The following is a 7,804-nucleotide window of genomic DNA, read 5'->3' as shown; positions in this document are numbered from 1 at the left end:
ATAATGAAGCTGAAAAGAAGAAGGAAAAAAAAGTATTGGATCATGAATGCAGACTTAGAGAACTCAGTGACTCCTTTTTTTTTTTTTAAAGATTTTATTTATTCATTTGAGACACAGAGATACAGAGAGAGAGAGAGCATGAGCAGGGAGAGAGGCAGAGGGAGAAGGAGAAGCAGGCTCCCCGCTGAGCCAGGAGCCCAATGTGGGGCTCGATCCCAGGACCCTGGGATCATGACCTGAGCTGAAGGCAGATGCTTAACCATCTGAGCCACCCAGGCGCCCCTCAGTGACTCCTTAAAGTGTAATAAATTCGTATCATAAGTCCCAGATGAAGAAGAGAGGGAAAAAGGGGCAGAAGGTCTATTTGAGCAAATTATAGCTGAAAACTGTCCTAATCTGAGGAAGAAAACAGACATCAAAATCCAAGAGGCACAGAGAACTCCCATCAAATTCAACAAAAGCCGGCCCACACTAAGACCTGTTGTAGTCAATTTTACTGAATACACAGACAAGGAAAGAATCCTAAAAGCAGCTAGGGGAAAAAAAAGTCCTTAACCTATAAGGGAAGACAGATAATGTTTGCAGCACATCTGTCCACAGAAATTGGCAGGCCAGAAGAAAGTGGCATGATATAGTCAATGTGTTGAATGGGAAAAATATGCAGCCAAGAATACTTTATCCAGCAAGGCTGTCACTCAGAATAGAAGGAAACATAAAGAGTTTCCCAGACAAAATAAAACTAAAGGAGTTCATGAACACTAAACCAACCCTGCAAGAAATATTAAAGGGGACTCTTTGAGTGGGAAAGAAAGACCAGAAACAACAAAGACTAGGGCGCCTGGGTGGCTCAGTTGGTTAAGCGACTGCCTTCGGCTCAGGTCATGATCCTGGAGTCCCGGGATCGAGTCCCACATCGGGCTCCCTGCTCGGCGGGGAGTCTGCTTCTCCCTCTGACCCTCCCCACTCTCATGCTCTCTCTATCTCATTCTCTCTCTCAAATAAATGAATAAAATCTTTAAAAAAAAAAAAAAAGGAACAGAAAACATCACCAGAAACACCAAATTTATAGGTAATACAATAGCACTAAATTCATATCTATCAATCATCACTCTGAATGTAAATGGACTAAATGCTCCAATCAAAAGACATAGGGTATCAGAATGGATAAAAAAAAAAACCCAAGACCCATCTATATGCTACCTATAAGAAACTCATTTTAGACCTAAAGACACTTGCAGATTGAAGGTGAGGGGGTGGAGAACCATTTATCATGCTAATGTATATCAAAAGAAAGCAGGAGCAACCATACTTATATCAGATACACTAGATTTTAAACCACAGACTGTAACAAGAGATGAAGAAGGTCACTATATCATAATTAAGGGGTCTATCCATCAAGAAGATCTAACAATTGTAAATATTTATTACCCCAACATGGGAGCACCCAAATATATAAGTCAGTTAATAACAAACATAAAGGGGTGCCTGGGTGGCTCAGTTGGTTAAGCATCAGCCTTCAGCTCAGGTCATGATCCCAGGGTCCTGGGATTGAGCTCCGCTTTGGGCTCTTTGCTCAGCAGGGAGCTGGCTTCTCCCTCTCCGTCTGCCTGCTGCTCCATCTGCTCATGCTCTGTCAAATAAATAAATAAAATCTTTAAAATAAATTTAAACACAAAACATAAAATATTATTAATAGCAAACATAAAGAAACTCATTGACAATAATACAGTAATAGTAGGGAACTTTAGTGCCCCACTTACAGCAATGGACAGATCATCTAAGCAGAAAGTCAACAAGGAAACAATGGCTTTGAATGACACACTGGACCAGATGGACTTAACAGATATATTCAGAACATTTCATCCTAAAGCAGCAGAATACACATTCTTCTGGAGTGCATGTGGAACCTTCTCCAGAATACATCACATACTGGCTCACAAATCAGCCCTCAACAAGTACAAAAAGATAAGCATACCATGTATATTTTCAGACCACAACTCTATGACACTTGAAGTCAATCACAAGAAAAAATTTGGAAAGACCACATATACATGGAGGTTAAAGAACGTCCTATTAAGAATGAATGGGTTAATCAGGAAATTAAAGAAAAATTTTAAAAAAATACATGAAAGCAAATGAAAATGAAAACATGACAGTCCAAAACCTTTGGGATGCAGCAAAGGTGGTCCTAAGAGGGAAACATATTGCAATACAGACCTACCTCAAGAAGCAAGGAAAGTGTCAAATACACAACGCAACCTTACACCTAAAGGAGCTAGAAAAGAGGCAGCAAATGAAGCCTAAAGCCACCAGAAGATGGGAAATAATAAAGATTAGAGCAGAAATGAATGATATAGAAACAAACAAAAACAGTAGAACAGATCAATGAAACTAAGAACTCGTTCTTTGAAAGAATTAATAAAAGTGATAAACCCCTAGCCAGACTTACTAAAAAGAAAAGAGAAAGGACCCAAATAAATAAAACCAGGAAGGAACTATAAAAGATCACAACCAACACCACAGAAATACAAACAATCATAAGAGAATACTATGAAAAATTAAATGCCAACAAACTGGGCAATCTGGAAGAAATGGATAAATTCCTAAAACATACAAAGTACCAAAACTGAAACAGGAAGAAATAGAGAATTTGAACAGACCCATAACCAGCAAAGAACGTGAATCAGTAATCAAAAATCTCCCAATAAACAAAAGTCCAGAGCCAGATGGCTTCCCAGGGGAATTTTACAAGACATTTAAAGAAGAGTTAATACCTGGGGCACCTGGGTGGCTCAGTCATTAAGCCTCTGCCTTCGGCTCAGGTCACTGTCCCAGGGTCCTGGGATCGAGCCCTACATCAGGTGCCCTGCTCCGTGGGAAGCCTGCTTCTCCCTCTCCCACCCCCTCTGCTTGTGTTCCCTCTGTCACTGTGTCTCTCTCTGTCAAATAAATAAACAAAATCTTAAAAAAAAAAAAAAGAGTTAATACCTATTCTTCTCAAACTTTTCCAAAAAATAGAAATGGAAGGAAAACTTCCAAACTCATTCTATGATGCCAGTATTAACTTGATTCCAAAACCAGACAAAGATCCCACTGAAAAGGAGAATTACAGGTCAATATGCCTGATGAACATGGATGCAAAAATTCTCAACAAGATACCAGCAAATATAAGCCAACAGTATTTCAAAAGAATTTTGACCACAATCAGGTGGAATTTATTCTTGGGCTGGAGGGGTGGCTCAATACCTCAAATCAATCAACATGATACACTACATTAATAAAAGAAAGGATAAAAGGGGCGCCTGGGTGGCTCAGTCGTTAAGCGTCTGCCTTAGGCTCAGCTCATGATCCCAGGGTCCTGGGATCGAGCCCCACATCAGGCTCCCTACTCAGGGGGAAGCCTGCTTCAACCTCTCTCATTCCCCCTGCTTGTGTTCCCTCTCTCGCTGTGTCTCTCTCTGTCAAATAAATAAATAAAATCTTTAAAAAAAAATACAGCATCCATTCTTGATAAAAACCCTCAACATAGTAGGTATAGATGGAGCATACCTCAACATCATAAAGGCCATATAGGAAAGACCCACAGTTAATATCATCCTCAATGGGGGAAAACGGAGAGCTTTTCCTCTATGGTCCAGTCCACTCTCACCATTACTATTTAACATAGTATTAGAAGTCTTAGCCTCAGTAATCAGACAACAAAAAGAAATAAAAGCATCCAAATTATCAAGGAAGGAGTCAAACTTTCACCATTTGTAGACAATATGATACTCCATGTAGAAAACCCAAAAGACTCCACCAAAAAGTTGCTAGAACTAATACATGAATTCAGCAAAGTCACAGGGTATAAAATCAACGTACAGAAATCTGTTGCCTTTCTATACACCAATAATAAAGCAGCAGAAAAAGAAATCAAGGAATCAATCCCATTTACAATTGCACCAAAAACAATAAGATACCTAGGAATAAGCCTAAGCAAAGAAGTAAAAGATCTGTACTCTGAAAACTATAGAACACGGGCGCCTGGGTGGCTCAGTTGGTTAAGCGACTGTCTTCAGCTCAGGTCATGATCCTGGAGTCCCTGGATCGAGTCCCGCATCGGGCTCCCTGCTCGGCAGGGAGTCTGCTTCTCCCTCTGACCCTCCCCCCTCTCATGTGCTCTCTCTCATTCTCTCTCAAATAAATAAATAAAATCTTTAAAAAAAAAAAAAGAATGTGAGACTCTTGATCTCAGAGTTGTGAGTTCAAGCCCCACACTGGGTGTAGAGATTACTTAAAAATAAAACTTTAAAAATAAAAATAACACCAGCATTTTTCACAGAATAATCCTAAAATTTGTATGGAACCACAGAAGACCCCCGAATAGCCAAAGCAATCCTGAAAAGGAAGTGCAAAGCTGGAGGCATCACAATTCCAGACTTCAAGCTATATTACAAAGCTGTAGTCATCAAGACAGTATGGTACTGGCACAAAAACAGATACATAGGTCAATGGAACAAAATAGAAAACCCAGAAATTCACACACAACTCTATGGTCAACTAATCTTCAACAACACAGGAAAGAATATCCAGTGGAAAAAAGACAGTCTTTTCAACAAATGGGGTTGGGAAAACTGGATAGCAACAAACATAAGAAAGAAACTGGACCACTTTCTTATACCATACACAAAAATAAATTCAAAATGGATGAAAGACCTAAATGTGACACAGGAAACCATCAAAATCCTAGAGGAGAACATAGGCAGCAACCTCTTTGACCTTGGAAGCAGCAACTTCTTGGTAGACACGTCTCCAGAGGCAAGGGAAACAAAACCAAAATGAACTATTGTGACTTCATCAAGATAAAAAGCTTCTGCGCAGCAAAGGAAACAGTCAACAAAACCAAAAGGCAGCCTATGAAATGGGAGAAGACATTTGCAAATGACATAACTGATAAAAGGTTAGTATCCAAAATATAAACTTTTCAAACTCAACACCCAAAAAACAAATAATCCCATTAAGAAATGGGCAGAAGACATGAATAGACATTTTCCCAAAGACATCCAGATGGCTAACAGACACATGAAAAGATGCTCAACATCAGCCATCATCAGGGAAATACAAATCAAAACCGCAAAGAGATACCACCTCACACCTGTCAGAATGGCTAAAATTAACAACACAGGAAACCACGGAGGTTGGCGAGGATGCGGAGAAAAGAATCCTCTTATTCTGTTGGTGGGAATGCAATCTGAGGCAACCACTCCAGCAAATAGTATTGAGGTTCCTCAAACAATTAAAAATAGAACTACCCTATGACCCAGCAATTGCACTACTATGAATTTACCCAAAAGATACAAAAATACAGATTCGAAGGGGCACATGTACCCTAAGGGGCACATGTACCCTAATGTTTATAGCAGCATTACCAACAATAGCCAAACTATGGAAAGACCCAAATGTCCATAGACTGATGAATGGATAAAGAAGATGTGGTATATATATACAATGTAATATTATTCAGCCATCAAAAAGAATGAAATCTTGCCATTTGCAATGACGTGGATGGAGCTAGAGCGTATTATGGTCAGTGAAATAAGTCAGTCAGAGAAAGACAAATACCATATGATTTCACTCATACGTGGAATTTAAGAAACAAAACAGATGAGCATATGGGAAGGAAAAAAAGAAAAAGAGAGAGAGGGAAGCAAACCATAAGAGACACTTAATGATAGAGTATAAACCGAAGTTTGATGGAGGGAGATTGGTGGGGAGATGGGCTAAATGGGTGATGGGTTTTAAAGAGGGCACTTGTTGGGGCGCCTGGGTGGCTCAGTCGTTAAGCATCTGCCTTCGGCTCAGGTCCTGATCCCAGGGTCCTGGGATCGAGCCCCGCATCGGGCTCCCTGCTCTGCGGGAAGCCTGCTTCTCCGTCTCTCACTCCCCCTGCTTGTGTTCCTTCTCTCGCTGTCTCTCTCTCTGTCAAATAAATAAATAAAAATCTTTAAAAAATAAAATAAAAAAATAATAAAGAGGGCACTTGTTATGATGAGCACTGGGTGTTATATGTAAGTGACGAATCACTAAATTCTACTCCTGAAACCAATATACCACTATATGTTAACTAACTATAATTTAAATAAAAATTTGGAAAAAATTAAAAAATAAAAATCTTTTGAGATGTGAAAAAAAAACCCAACATTTCTATACATTACTCAGTGCTCATCACAAGTACATTCTATAATCCCCTTAACCTATTTTACCCATTCCCCCCACCCACTTCCACTCTGATAACCCCCAGTTTGTTCTCTATAGTTAAGAGTCTGGGGTTTCTTGGTCTCATTTTTTCTTTGTTCGTTTACTTTGTTTCTTAAATCCCACATAGGAGTGAAATCATACGGTATTTGTCTTTCTCTGACTGATCTATTTCACTTAGCATTACACCCTCCAGATCCATTCATGTTGTTGCAAATGACAAGATTTCATTCTTTTTTATGGCTTAGTAATATTCCTGTGTGTGTGTGTGTAACACACACACACACACATACTGATAAGGAAAATCTGTGTCCTAAGACGGCCAACTGAGCCAACTGAGCCGGAGAGAGTCCCAGTCCTTGCCCTGGGGCTCTTCCGGGTTCTTCTCCCCGCTCTGCTTCCTGCGCGCACCAATCCGGGTCCTTCTCCCTGCCCTGCTTCGCGCAGGCGCCAAAAGTGCCAAGTATGCGGAAGTAGAAGTGTATAAATTGCCCCCTTTGTGCTCGGGGCTCAGACCTTTGGAGACCACTCTCCTCTAAGCCCGCCGGCATTAAATAAACCTCCTATCCTCTAAGATCTCCGGGTGCCGCTTGGTTCTTCCATCGGTCGATCCAGTCCAGGTTCCGGAACATTTAGTTCCCTGACCGGGAAACCCAACCGCTCTGGCCCATTGTTGCCACCGGTTTGGGGCAACAGCGAGGTGGTAACGCAATGAAGGATCATAACGGAGAAGGCGTGCCCTGCCTAATTTTTGGCAGTCTCCCACCCCGGTCGCCTCGGCCCGGCCCCGCTCGAAGCGGTGGCCTTCAGAAGGGGCATTGGATGTCCCAACGATTTGTCGAGTATGGCAAGTCATTAACAGGAGAACCAGGACACTCTGACCAGTTTCTGTATATTGACTCCTGGCTAGGAATTGCTCAGACCCTTCCCCGCTGGGTGCGATTGGCTTGCAATAGGCAGGGACAGGCCAGGGTCTTAATCGCCTCATCCAAGCAACCTAAAGAAAATCAGCAAAAGCCCCAGCCTCCACAAATCCTAGCCAGAAATCCCAAGGATGAACCGACCCTGACCCCACCGTACATATCCCCAAGACCACCTAAACCTGACCCTTCAGCTCCAGATACTCCACCGCCGTCGGTTTCACCGGCACCCCCAGACCCAGAGGATCCACCAGCGCCCCCAGGCCCAAAAGATCCACTTTCTCCAGGACCAGCAGCCAGGCTGCGCCCCAGGCCGGGCACAAGCACCCTCCAAATGCCCATATGAGAGACTCGAGAACCCGAGAGGCACGATGAAGACAGGACAGTCCAACCCGGCCATTCCATGAGGTATTATCAGCCCTTCTCCACCACTGACCTCCTCAACTGGAAACATAACATCCCATTCTACTCAGAAACCACAGGCCATGGTAGACCTCATAGAATCCCTCTCTCAGACTCATCGGCCAACCTGGGAAGACTGCCAAAAGTTATTCTGCACCCTGTTTAACACAGAAGAAAGGAGAATAATGAAAGGTGCCCGGCAGTACCTGGAAGAGCACGCACCAGTGGGAGTCATCGACCCTGCTGCC

This window comes from Neomonachus schauinslandi, chromosome 4 (assembly GCF_002201575.2).
Source record: "Neomonachus schauinslandi chromosome 4, ASM220157v2, whole genome shotgun sequence".
NCBI lineage: Eukaryota > Metazoa > Chordata > Mammalia > Carnivora > Phocidae > Neomonachus > Neomonachus schauinslandi.
This window is presented reverse-complemented; position numbering follows the sequence as displayed.